Here is a 14,733-nt window from a genome sequence, read left to right as displayed (position 1 = left end):
CCACGTTCACCCAGTGGGCCGTAAATGACATGTACTGTCCCTGACCGTAGTTACAGCTCCACACGTCGGCGCTGCCGTGCACTTTGGCAGAGACCGACATGCTCAAAGACTGGCCCACCATCTCTTCTACATGTGAATGCAGGGCTGGCACTGCCTTTTTGGCGAAGAAATGCCGGCTTGGCACTCTCCACCGTGGCGTGGCACAAGCCATCATTTCTCGGAACGGTGCTGAGTCCACCACTTGGAAAGGGAGGGACTGCAGCACCAGCAACTTGGACAGGAGGACGTTCAGCTTTTGCACCGTCGGGTGCGTGCTCGCAAACTGTTGTCTCTTGGAAACGGATTCCAAGAAAGACTGCTGACGGAATCCGTGAAGAGGAGTAGCAGGAGAAGGAGCATCTGAACGAGCGGAAGATGCCAACGAGCGACAACTCCCCTCAGCAGAGGTGTTGGAGCCTTGACTGGCTGATAGAGGGCGATTGACGTCGGGTGACGGAGCAAGTAACGGAGCGGGTGATGGAGCGGGGGCTGGGGCAGGCAGAACCGCCGTATCTTTATCACGGTTTTCCCAGGCCACCGAATGGCGACGCTGCATATGCTGACGCAACGCTGTAGTCCCAACATGGGCCCCCTGGCCACGCTTGACTTTCTGGCCACATAGTCGACATACGGCTACGTTTACTTCCTCGGGCAGCTTGACGAAAAATTGCCACACCGCCGAGTAGGAAACTTTGCCCCCGCTACTCCTCACTGGCTGACTGCTACTTCCTCCGTGCACACCGGCACCACTACTGGCCGTGGTGGTAGGCTGCAGTGGAGCTGGTGCTCTACTCCGTGGCCGTTTGCCTCCACTGACACTGCTGCGACCCTGCTGCCTCCTGGGCAACCCATCGACTGTTTTGCTCGCTGCCAAGCTGGCACCCTCTTCTCCTGATGATGCGGAAGCAATAGCCTGATGACGATGAGGCTGCCAAGTGCGATCAGCCTCATCATCATCAATTAGGGTCTCCGCCTCACTACTAGCCCCCTCGGCTGCGTGTGGGTCAGGAGACAGACCTGTCTCTAGACCGGCTACCGAGCCACTCTCCTCGCCAGTACTTCTTCGCCTGGCTGCTGAAGAGGCGGATGTCTCCCCCCGTTCCTGACCGCCCTCTGTTAGCTCTTCCTCACTGTACAGTGGGGCTGAGCCCACAGCATGCGATACTTCGCTTGGTGAGGGAACACCAAAGGACAGGGACAGGTAGAGGACACGTGATTTCAGTGGGCTTGCTCCCGGGCCATGCCAACTAACGGTTGTGTCTGACGTACCCACCGACCGTTGGCTGTAGGTGTCAGAGGTGACCTGGGAAGAGGAAGACGACCGAGCCAACCAATCGATGACGGCAGGGTTGTCGGTGGAGACACGACCGCTGGATGACACCGGGAGCACTGGCCTCTGGCTGCGACTAGTGCTGCCTCGACCCCTTCCTCTGCTGCCACGTCTGCTCGCTCCTGAAACATTGCCTCCTCTGCCACTCCTCTGCGTGTTGTCTGACATACTCTTTAATTCAACAATTCTGTGTCCCTGAGTAACAATTCTGTCCCTGAGTAACAATTCTGTGTCCCTCAGTAACGATTCTGTGTCCCTCAGTAACGATTCTGTGTCCCTGAGTAACGATTCTGTGTCCCTGAGTAACGATTCTGTGTCCCTCAGTAACAATTCTGTGTCCCTGAGTAACAATTCTGTGTCCCTGAGTAACAATTCTGTGTCCCTGAGTAACAATTCTGTGTCTGTCCCTGAGTAACAATTCTGTGTCCCTGAGTAACAATTCTGTGTCCCTCAGTAACAATTCTGTGTCCCTGAGTAACAATTCTGTGTCCCTGAGTAACAATTCTGTGTCTGTCCCTGAGTAACAATTCTGTGTCCCTGAGTAACAATTCTGTGTCCCTGAGTAACAATTCTGTATCCCTCAGTAACAATTCTGTGTCCCTGAGTAACAATTCTGTGTCCCTGAGTAACAATTCTGTGTCCCTGAGTAACAATTCTGTGTCTGTCCCTGAGTAACAATTCTGTGTCTGTCCCTGAGTAACAATTCCGTGTCCCTCAGTAACAATTCTGTGTCTGTCCCTGAGTAACAATTCTGTGTCCCTGAGTAACAATTCTGTGTCCCTCAGTAACAATTCTGTGTCCCTCAGTAACAATTCTGTGTCCCTCAGTAACAATTCTGTGTCTGTCCCTGAGTAACAATTCTGTGTCCCTCAGTAACAATTCTGTGTCCCTCAGTAACAATTCTGTGTCCCTGAGTAATAATTCTGTGTCCCTCAGTAACAATTCTGTCTGTGTCCCTGAGTAACAATTCTGTGTCCCTGAGTAACAATTATGTGTCCCTGAGTAACAATTATGTGTCCCTGAGTAACAATTCTGTGTCCCTCAGTAACAATTCTGTGTCTGTCCCTGAGTAACAATTCTGTGTCCCTGAGTAACAATTCTGTGTCCCTCAGTAACGATTCTGTGTCCCTCAGTAACGATTCTGTGTCCCTCAGTAACGATTCTGTGTCCCTGAGTAACGATTCTGTGTCCCTGAGTAACGATTCTGTGTCCCTCAGTAACAATTCTGTGTCCCTGAGTAACAATTCTGTGTCCCTGAGTAACAATTCTGTGTCTGTCCCTGAGTAACAATTCTGTGTCCCTGAGTAACAATTCTGTGTCCCTGAGTAACAATTCTGTGTCCCTCAGTAACAATTCTGTGTCCCTGAGTAACAATTCTGTGTCCCTGAGTAACAATTCTGTGTCTGTCCCTGAGTAACAATTCTGTGTCCCTGAGTAACAATTCTGTGTCCCTGAGTAACAATTCTGTGTCTGTCCCTGAGTAACAATTCTGTGTCTGTCCCTGAGTAACAATTCTGTGTCCCTCAGTAACAATTCTGTGTCTGTCCCTGAGTAACAATTCTGTGTCCCTGAGTAACAATTCTGTGTCCCTCAGTAACAATTCTGTGTCCCTCAGTAACAATTCTGTGTCTGTCCCTGAGTAACAATTCTGTGTCCCTCAGTAACAATTCTGTGTCCCTCAGTAACAATTCTGTGTCCCTCAGTAACAATTCTGTGTCTGTCCCTGAGTAACAATTCTGTGTCCCTGAGTAACAATTCTGTGTCCCTGAGTAACAATTCTGTGTCCCTGAGTAACAATTCTGTGTCTGTCCCTGAGTAACAATTCTGTGTCCCTCAGTAACAATTCTGTGTCCCTCAGTAACAATTCTGTGTCCCTCAGTAACAATTCTGTGTCTGTCCCTGAGTAACAATTCTGTGTCCCTGTGTAACAATTCTGTGTCCCTGAGTAACAATTCTGTGTCCCTGAGTAACAATTCTGTGTCTGTCCCTGAGTAACAATTCTGTGTCCCTGAGTAACAATTCTGTGTCCCTGAGTAACAATTCTGTGTCCCTCAGTAACAATTCTGTGTCCCTCAGTAACAATTCTGTGTCTGTCCCTGAGTAACAATTCTGTGTCCCTCAGTAACAATTCTGTGTCCCTCAGTAACAATTCTGTGTCTGTCCCTAACAATTCTGTGTCCCTGAGTAACAATTCTGTGTCCCTCAGTAACAATTCTGTGTCCCTGAGTAACAATTCTGTGTCCCTGAGTAACAATTCTGTGTCCCTGAGTAACAATTCTGTGTCCCTCAGTAACAATTCTGTGTCCCTCAGTAACAATTCTGTGTCCCTCAGTAACAATTCTGTGTCCCTCAGTAACAATTCTGTGTCCCTCAGTAACAATTCTGTGTCTGTCCCTGAGTAACAATTCTGTGTCCCTGAGTAACAATTCTGTGTCCCTGAGTAACAATTCTGTGTCCCTCAGTAACAATTCTGTGTCCCTCAGTAACAATTCTGTGTCTTTCCCTGAGTAACAATTCTGTGTCCCTCAGTAACAATTCTGTGTCCCTGAGTAACAATTCTGTGTCCCTGAGTAACAATTCTGTGTCCCTGAGTAACAATTCTGTGTCCCTCAGTAACAATTCTGTGTCCCTCAGTAACAATTCTGTGTCTGTCCCTGAGTAACAATTCTGTGTCCGTCCCTGAGTAACAATTCTGTGTCCCTCAGTAACAATTCTGTGTCCCTCAGTAACAATTCTGTGTCCCTCAGTAACAATTCTGTGTCTGTCCCTGAGTAACAGTTCTGTGTCCCTGAGTAACAATTCTGTGCCCCTCAGTAACAATTCTGTGTCCCTCAGAATTGTTACTGAGGGACACAGAATTGTTACTGAGGGACACAGAATTGTTACTCAGGGACACAGAACTGTTACTGAGGGACACAGAACTGTTACTCAGGGACAGACACAGAATTGTTACTGAGGGACACAGAATTGTTACTCAGTGACACAGAATTGTTACTCAGGGACACAGAATTGTTACTCAGGGACACAGAATTGTTACTCAGGGACACAGAATTGTTACTGAGGGACACAGAATTGTTACTGTGTCCCTCAGTAACAATTCTGTGTCTGTCCCTGAGTAACAATTCTGTTTCCCTGAGTAACTATTCTGTGTCCCTGAGTAACAATTCTGTGTCCCTGAGTAACAATTCTGTGTCCCTGAGTAACAATTCTGTGTCCCTCAGTAACAATTCTGTGTCCCTCAGTAACAATTCTGTGTCCCTCAGTAACAATTCTGTGTCCCTCAGTAACAATTCTGTGTCTGTCCCTGAGTAACAATTCTGTGTCCCTGAGTAACAATTCTGTGTCCCTCAGTAACAATTCTGTGTCCCTCAGTAACAATTCTGTGTCTGTCCCTCAGTAACAATTCTGTGTCCCTCAGTAACAATTCTGTGTCCCTGAGTAACAATTCTGTGTCCCTCAATTGTTACTGAGGGACACAGAATTGTTACTGAGGGACACAGAATTGTTACTCAGGGACACAGAATTGTTACTCAGGGACACAGAATTGTTACTGAGGGACAGACACAGAATTGTTACTGAGGGACAGACACAGAATTGTTACTCAGGGACACAGAATTGTTACTGAGGGACAGACACAGAATTGTTACTGAGGGACAGACACAGAATTGTTACTGAGGGACACAGAATTGTTACTGAGGGACAGACACAGAATTGTTACTGAGGGACACAGAATTGTTACTGAGGGACACAGAATTGTTACTCAGGGACACAGAATTGTTACTCAGGGACACAGAATTGTTACTCAGGGACACAGAATTGTTACTGAGGGACACAGAATTGTTACTGAGGGACACAGAATTGTTACTCTGTGTCCCTCAGTAACAATTCTGTGTCCCTGAGTAACAATTCTGTGTCCCTGAGTAACGATTCTGTGTCCCTGAGTAACGATTCTGTGTCCCTAAGTAATGATTCTGTGGCCCTAAAGTCTCTCTGGCCCTAACTCTGTCCCTAATACAGACAGGTCTGTCTCTCTTGAATGACCGGAGGCTAATGGAGAATTGTAAGATGGCCGCAATTTATAGCTCCACCATTACACAGTGCTGGCTGGCTGGCTGCTGATTGGCTAATGCGATCACATGTCATGAATGAATGCATTATGGGTCAGCGCGCCTTGTCTGCGCGCCTTCCCAGAGATCCCCGCTCCGTCGCCACACATGTCGCCGCCAATTTTGGGAAAATTCAATTCGTGCATCCGAAGTTGGCTAATTTTCGGATTCGGCGCGAATCGAATATTTCCCAATATTCGAAACGAATTCCACTTCGCCATGTTCGATTCGCTCATCTCTAGTTGTCAGGGCAGGGGCCGAGGAACGGACAGGCAGGCCTAACAATGTAACGCACTGGCTGACGACAACCACCACCCACAGACCGAAGTCCCTCAGGGCGCGGAGTCTAAGTCCCAGGCTGCCCTTCACCAGGGCCCCTGATGGTGGGGATGGACTTGACGCAGCCACGAACCAGGTCGCGGCCCCCAAGACACCTCAGCTGCGGTAATGGCTGCCGCCAATGGCGTGTAGCTGGTGGAAGAGACAAAAGAGTAGTCAGACAAGCCGGGTCAACAACAACAGGACAAAACAGAACAGGACAGCAGACAAGAATCACAGGTCACGAGCCGGGTTCAGCAACAGAGGGTCAGATCAAAGGAGAATACAAAGAATAGTCAAGTCACAAGCCGAATCAGATACCAGGAGAGTCACGAGAGTCAGAACAGAGTAATAGCAACACCAAGACACAAGTGCAAAGAGCATGTGCGGGCCAAAGGCTTATATGTCATCAGCCACACCCCTCTGGGGGATGGACCACAGAGACCTGAAGGCATAAAAGGATTCCCACCATGCACAGCAGAATCCAAGATGGACGCCAGCACATGGAGTAACATAACCTCAGGGAAAAGGTAGGACCTTGACACAGGTATGCAAAGGAGCAAAATATTAGCTGGAGAGAGCACAATAATCTTGTAAAAATGAAGTGCAAAGACATGGCTTAAATTAGGAAGTTCATGAGAGGAGCAAAGAGTTCAAGGCTCTCCAGAAACAAGAGACAAGGCAAGATTGTCCTAAGAGATCAGACAGGAAGCTGCCCAGCATCTCAGATGGAACAATGAGAAGAGCAACAGTCAGACACCACAGAGGTCACAGGTTCAGAGCCGGACCCTGACAATGGGTTTGCTAGGCAAAGGGATCTTAAACTTAGGCTTCTTTCACATTGGTTCACCTCAAAAACGCTTGGAAAATGACTAGCGTTTTTCAAGCAGAACATCCTGGACATGTGACTTACTTTTGTAGCTCAAATTGGGCAGATTTGCACATTTTAGTTTTTATTCCCAAAACCTAGCAACAAATGATGCAATAGATGATATTGGGCACAATTCACTAAGCGGTATCTTACCACACGTAGTTTACCGTATAGTATTTTTTTTAAAAAAAGTTTGAATTCACTAAAAAACGCTACTAAAATACCGCATGAGTTATTTTATCAAGTCACGCAGTATTTTAGTAGTGAAAAAAATGTGTCGGTGGGGAATGTAAAAGAAAGAATCGGTGTGGGTCCCCCCCAAAATCCATACCAGACCCTTATCTGAGTATGCAGCCAGTCAGGTCAGGAAAGGGGGGGACGAGCAAGCGCCCCCCCCTTCCTGAACCATACCAGGCCACATGCCCTCAACATGGGGGGGTGCTTTGGGGCAGGGGGCTGCCCCCAAAGCACCTTGTCCCCATGTTGATGGGGACAAGGACCTCTTCCCCACAACCCTGGGCTGTAGTTGTGGTGTGGGTCTGCGGGTGGGGGGCTTATCAGAATCTGGAAGCCCCCTTTAGCAAGGGGGCCCCCAGATCCCGGCCCCCCCATGTGAATGAGTATGGGGTACATGGTACTGCTACCCATTCACAAAAAAAACCTGTAGTGTGAAAAAAAACAGGAGACAGTCGTTGACAAGTCCTTTATTAAAGTAGATCCAACATCAATCACGATGCCCGCCGCCGCCGCCACCTGAAAAAAAGAAAACAAAAAGGCTCTGCTCCCGGTGCTGGCTCCCGGCCGTCTGACTGCTCTGCTGGCTTGACAGTTTTTAAATATGTAAAGGGCGGGGCCCTCACGTATGTGATCCTGCACCTGTGTGACATCATTGACCCAGCATGCCCCGGGCATGTTTTGTATTATTTTGTAATTGCCATCTTTTTTCTTTTTTTTTACATTCAGCTGTCAGTGGGGAACCCCGCTGACAGCTGATTACTCATAGGTTGTTAGGGACTCGGCGGCCACCCATTCCTTAACAACCCATGACAGTACTGACAAATACAGTACATACCACAAGCCTGGAGCTCTGCTTAATTACCCCATGCATTTAATTATTTATTTCCTTTTGTGAATTGACTTTAAGGTCTTTTTATGCGGTATTTACAGCATGTTTTTGCTATTTTCGATAAATACCGCATACTAGCAATAGTGGATTGACATTTTCAGTAAGCTTAGCCTTACAGACCTTCCCACATGTGCGGTGTGGTTTTGGAGCCTTTTTGAAGCGTTTTTGAGGCGGTTACCATTCATTTCCATGGGAAGAGGCTTTTTTTTTTAAACTCCACAAACATGCCTTACCTGCCTCCTGCCCGCCATATAAGGAAATGATGGGTGCAAAGTGATCAGTGCCCTGATGATCAGTGTAGCCCCATCAGTGCCATCTGTCAATGTCCATCAATGTCACCTGTCAGTACCCATCAATGCCACTTGTCATTGCCCATTAATGCCACCTGTCAGTGCCCATCAGTGCACATCAATGCCACATATCAGTGCCTACCAGTGCACATCAATGCCACATATCAGTGCCCATCTGAGCTGTCTTTCAGTGCCAACTTTCAGTGCCACCTATCAGTGCCGCCTCTGAGTGCTGCCAATCAGTGCCACGTATCAGTGCCAGTCAGTGCCGCCTATCAGTGCCCATCAGTGCCATCTAACAGTTCCAGTCAGTGCCGTCTATCAGTGCCAGTCAGTGCCGCCTATCAGTGCCAGTCAGTGCCGCCTATCAGTGCCAGTCAGTGCCGCCTATCAGTGCCAGTCAGTGCCGCCTATCAGTGCCAGTCAGTGCCGCCTATCAGTGCCATATATGAGTATTGCCTTTCAGTGCCCATCAGTGATGTCTGTGAATGCCCACCAGTGATGCCTGTCAACGCCCATCAGTGCCACCTACCAGTTCCTCCTCATCAGTACCAATCAGTGCCGCCTATCAGTGTACATCAGTGCAGTCTACCAGTGCCCATCATTGCAGCCTCATTAGCGCACATCAGTGAAGGAGAAAAATTATTAATTTACAAAATTTTATAACAGAAACTAAGAAAAAAACTTTTTATTTTCAAAATTTTTTGTTGTTTTTGGTTTGTTTATCAAAAAATAAAAAACCCAGTGGTGATTAAATTCCACCAAAAGAAAGCTCTATCTGTCTCAAAAAAATGATAACAATTTCATACAGGTACAGTGTTGCATGATCGCGTAATTGTCATTCAAAGTGCAATAGCTCTGAAAGCTGAAAACTGACCTGGGCAGGAAGGGGGTGAACAATGCCTTGTAGGCAAGTGGATGATTAAAGATGCTGCAAGCAGGAGTTTTTACACCACACCGCAAGCGCACCGCCTCAGTGTGAAAACATACATAGATATACATTCACAGACACAGGGAAGCTGTTTTCTTGAGCTTTTCGGGTGTTTTTTTTTTTTCTTTTAAAGCAAAAACACTTGAGTGTGAAAGCAGCCTTAGTGGTTATTGGATGTGAACCATTCATGTTATTTGTTGAGATCTAAATACAAACATAAATGATCTGGATTGAACCAGCTTTGACCAGTCAGATTAATTTACTTCTAATCCATTGACATTTGTCTGAAACACAATATTGCAGACAGTGGGGATATAGACAATTCTGAGTTCCTACCTCTTGAGTCCTCTGTGCTCTGCAGACATTATGACAAGATACCTGCTAATGAGCTTACATTTTCTACTGAGCACTTAGCTGACTCTAATCCCAGCACTGTAACCTCGCGGCACGCATCACAGTCTTGTTCTATGTAGTCTCAGGATTTTCTTCAGATGGCTGGATAATCGAGGTGTGTGGTCACACATTCTAATGAAAGTGTTTGTAGAGTCATCAATGACTGCACATTTATTATTAGAAGACAAATTAACAGGTTTACTTTTAGATGTAGTCATTGCTTTAAAGGAACCTGCCAGGAAAAAAAATCGGAAATAGGAATCACAGTGGCTGATTTATTCTTCAAGATGTCAAGTTCCAAAGCTGTCCTATTTAAAGGGGAATATATAATGATTTTAGGTTATTCCTATTTGTTTTCTAAAATTTATATCTTTTTGCACTGTTAAGCTGATCATAAACATTTAGAATATTGGCTGATTTAGAGGAATTTGATGAAATTCTAATGGTGGCCATACACTATACAAAAAATCATTCAAAGTTGTTTTTAAATAACAAACACTTGGTCATGAGAGAAAACAATAGTGTCATTATGTAATGACTGAATGTCAAATGATAAGTCATTGAATGGACATAAATTAACACTTTTTTCATTTGTTTTCTCACATATGTGCAGTACGAACAGTTTGTTTTTTTTATGGGGGAGAAACGCATTAACCTTTCAATTTATTGTTTGTTCGGCAGAAGTTTTCCAACCTGTTCCTTTGATTTTTCAGCTCTGAAGAGTAAAAAGATGATTTTCTATTTCTGTCCATTAACTGGACAAAAACGAATGGAATAAATGACAGATTTTTGAACGATTTTTCGTCTAGTGTATAAGCCTGCTGGCTCGACTGAAGTCAATTACTCAAAATTGTTGTTTGAAGAGCACCTACAGCTGAGCTGAAGGCACTATTCACCAAGGCCAGATCTAGTCTGTTTGATCTGGGGTTGCAGTAAAAGTCATGGGGCATAATGTCAACACACTATCAGTTTATCCTCTCCTCTTTTTGTTCCCTACATATCCATGTGCCTGCAATGATAACCACATGTATTAAGCCAGCATTTCTCAACCCCTTTTTTTTTTTAGTTTATGGTACCCTTTAAAAGTATTCCAAGACATCCCAGTCCTGAACTGTATTTCTTGGGCTGAAGGACAGTGACATCTGTACTGGATGATGATAATGTCACCCACTCCTTGGTGCCACATGAGGGAGTCCCCGCTTTACGTCAGATTCCACCCATCAGAGTCAGCCACCTCTTCATCACAATACCCTCCATTACAGCGCCTCCTTGAAATCAGAGTCACCCCCAACTTTTCAACCCCCCCTTCCTATTGGAAGGCCCCTGCCATCACAACAGAGTCCTGGTATCATTGTAGAGTCCCCTTTCCATATATAACAACAAATTATGCTGTGGATCCTGGTCTGCCGTCCCTGCACCATGGAAACAAATTATGTTTTGTGGTACAAAGGGACAGGGCACTGTGTAGCCATGCTGCCTTGACAGGGGAATTTTAGGCTGTGGCCTGTGTGGTGTGTAGTCTGTGCAGCACCTCACAGTAAAAATTGAGTTGGGGTTTTTGGTGGCTTTAGGTAGCCCTGTCCTCACTGGTTACATAGTAGGCCAAACCAAAAAAAATTAAAATGAACAGATCCCCCCATCCATACAAGTGTGGTAGATGGAGGAATCATCTCTGCTGCGCTATTGTATGCTGACAGTGTGGACTCCCTCACTGTCAGAATACACTGATCAGTGGCTGCAGCGGATGATCAAGAAAAAGTCCCTTCTATTACATTTACTATTACATCAATGGCAAAAAAATAAAATAAAAACAAAAAACAGGAGTTTTAACCGTTCCTTACTGGCACCTTCTGTAGTCAATGGAGCAGTGATTGTGTGATCTGGTTTCTTCAGACTTTCACAGGCTGGGAGATTGTCGGCTTTCCTCTGCTTTTAGAAGAAGTTTCCAGAATATGGGTCTGGGAGAGTAAAATTACCTGTATGAATATTCATCATGCCCTAGCCATTCCCTGTAGGACAGTGTCCAGAAGGTGGCTGGGGAGGTGATAAGTAGTCTGGAGCTCTGAAGAGACGGTTCTTTCCTCAACAGGGAGGGTTTTAAAGCCTCTAGGGCTGCTGTCCCCTGAGGTAGCCTGTGGATTGTGTAGCTGTCCTTTGAGGTCTTAGCTGTGGCAGAGCTGAGAATCTGAGGCATTCTTTTGAAGGATTGGCTGAGAGACTTCACCTTATGGGATCAGGTCTAGAGAAGGATTGTTTTTCTCACTGTTCATATTCCAGAGGAATCTGGAAGGTGTGCAGTTGTCCTGGGGACTTGTGAGTTATGACCCTGAATTGTGTACTTTGGGATGTAAATGCCAGATGTAGCTATGGACTGAGACGGGTCTCAGAAGGTCTCAGAATATAAAAAGGGGAAAAAAGGAGGGAATATAGGGAAGCCAGATTGTCCACTAGAATTCAAGAAAAAATAATGAGGTGCCTCCAGAACAATCTGGAAGGATGTTACTTAAAGCATATACTGCAAAAAACAAGGAAAAAGAAAATAGGCTACACACCTAAAAGGCTAACTTCAAAAGGTATTTATTCAAACATACAAAGTAAAATCCTATTGCATCTGGGACCTGGTGCTCACTCCCAATCATCAGAAACCTCCCACAAAGGACACTCACCAATGGTACAAAAAGTGTCCCCTCTGTGCACTCCACACCCGCATCTCCCCAATGGAAACCCAACTCACCCCCCTCCCCCACAACACAAAGACCCCCCAAAGAAAAACTTCCCAGAAACCCCAACCACCCTCAACAACCCTCCAACCCCCCAAAAACAAAACAAAGCAAGAACAGATCCCCAAGAGTACCTCCCAAGGTACCCCAATGCTCCTCCCACAATGACCCTCCCAAACCCACCCAACCAGCCACCCCCCCCCCCCCTTAGAAGGGAAAGAAGGGAGCTGAGGTATGACACTAGCCCACTATTACCCCCTCTGCTCCCTAGATCAAATATTTCATCCCCCAACATACCTAGTTGCAAGACAAAAAGGATATACCTATGGACAGTTACAAACTGCAATAGAACACAACCTCAATACATGAGCAATGTAATGAACCAGTGAAAACCTGAAAAACATATGTGCTAAAGTCCAATCAAACAATCAGGTAAATAGTGCACTAGTAAAAAAAATGTATAGTCTGGTTTGGCCAATCCAAAAGAAAAGGTATATCTGTGATGTTATCCAACAGCCTATGTCCACTGTACCATGAATATGCACTAAATCAGATGTTTGACAGTCAGCCTGCGCAGGGGTGGACTGACAACTCATGGGGCCCCCTACTGACCCCGGGACCTTGGGCAGTTGGGAGTTTCCAAATGGTCAGTCCGTCCTTGAGCCTGCGATAGTGAAAACAGGCTGGTGGCCAGGCATGGACAAATCACGACACTCAGTAGAAGTGAGCCTCCAGGATGAAGTCCAATCAGCATGTGAGCAAAAGGACATGGATATTAATGCAGCCAGCGGAAATGAATCAGCGGTGAAATACGAGTATCTGCCACAGCAACCTCAATGTGTATGACCAGTCCAGCCTGTGCAAGCCTGCACAGCTACTATGACCTGGATAACAACACAGGGTCGCCAGTACTCACTATGTGATGGGACCACCAAGGTCCTGTTTATCAATCTGTGGATTGTAGACCCAGTGTGGTGACCATGTCCTATAGAGGCTCCTGCTGATAGTCCAAAAGTAGCTGCTGGCCATGCATTATGGACAGGATGCCATATCCATGCTGGCAAAGTTCTATAAGGTCCAATGAAGACACCATGCGGTGTGGAGGTGGCGTGTGGGGAATGGAGGGAGGGAGTGTGTGACCACGCTGATATGTTTCGTCCCGCCTACTTCAGGGACTTCCACCTACTTCCAGGACTTCTTCAGAGCCATTCAGGTCTCAGAAGACTGGCTATTGCCCTGTGCCCTCAAGGGAATTTATGTGTGGGAGCCTAGTAAAGAGTGCCTTCCTGTCACTGTGCAAGCGTCTTGGCTTATCCCATGCCTTATCCCCTATCCTGTTTAAAGTTCTTCAAGCAATACATTTAAAAAAATACATCCCCTAGAACAGGGGTCTCCAAACTTTCTAAACAAAGGGCCAGTTTACTGTGTTTCAGACTTTAGGAGGGTCGGACTGTGACCAATGGGAATAGAAAGGTTCCTGACGTCAGTGGAAAAAGAAACAATGCCCCATCGTTGGTATCAGTGGGAGGAATAGTGCCCCATTGTTGGTGTCATTGGGAGGAGTTGTGTCCCTTCATTGTGTCATTTGGCCCCATTGTTGGTGTCATTGGGAGGAATTATGCCCCATTTATGGTGTCATTCAGAGGAATTGTGCTCCTTCTTTGGTGTCAGTGATGGGAATTTTGATGGGATAAATGCAAGCAGAGGGCTGCAGTTTGGAGACCACTGCCTAGACTGGGTTAATGTATGGATAGATGCTTGTGGGAACAGGCAGTTTCTGTACTATTTGGAAATGAACCACTTATTACCAGAAGCCCCTGCGGGTGCAGTGCTATGCAAGGAGACACCCCTGTTTATGGCAGGGTGTCTACACTTCAGATTCTAGTTGAGAGAAGGATGAAGCTTGCTTGCCCTCAGTGTTTAGAGCGCAGTGTGCATGCTCCTGTGATGTCATTGGCTGCTTCCAATGTGAATATCTCCTAAATACCACAAGTTTAGAAGACATTCACTACACCTACAGGTAAGCCTTAGGCCTAGATGACACTTGCATTAAAAGCAGGAGTCTGAGGGGCATTTTAACACTCCTCGAACGCCTTTGCAAACAGCACACAGTGTTGTTCACATTATCAAAACATGACGTGTTAGCGTCACATCACTACAAAAGCGAAGCCTCATGTTGAGTCTGGAGGAGTTTGAAACCTTTCAACACCTCCCATTCAAGTCTATGGTGACGCTCCACACTGGCTGGCGTTTGCAGGGCATTTGCAGTGCAGTTTCAGCACGTTAGTAACATTATATTTTATTATTGGCGGTTGTGGTGTGTTTTTAACGCTTGTAAAACGCACACACAATTATGAATATGGCGCTTTGAGAGCATTTTTAACACATGTAAAACGTCAGTCTAATGCTCATACTAAAGCTCAGTAATGCCTGTCTACTGCCCATAATAATGCTATAGGAGTTAGAAATTAGTCAAGTGTGAACAAGCCCTTATGATGGGCTTAACTGTAAGTACAAGTGTAAAAGCTGACTTTACAACTGCTCTAAGAGAGAAAAATGTATTAAATGATCTTCCTCACTGCAATGAGAAATTGTTATTATTCTGCTCT

Source organism: Staurois parvus, unplaced genomic scaffold (assembly GCF_062004578.1).
Source record: "Staurois parvus isolate SC_StPar_1 unplaced genomic scaffold, SC_StPar_1.0 ptg000544l, whole genome shotgun sequence".
Classification (NCBI taxonomy): domain Eukaryota; kingdom Metazoa; phylum Chordata; class Amphibia; order Anura; family Ranidae; genus Staurois; species Staurois parvus.
The sequence above is the reverse complement of the archived record's forward strand: the minus strand, read 5'-3'. Positions refer to the sequence as shown.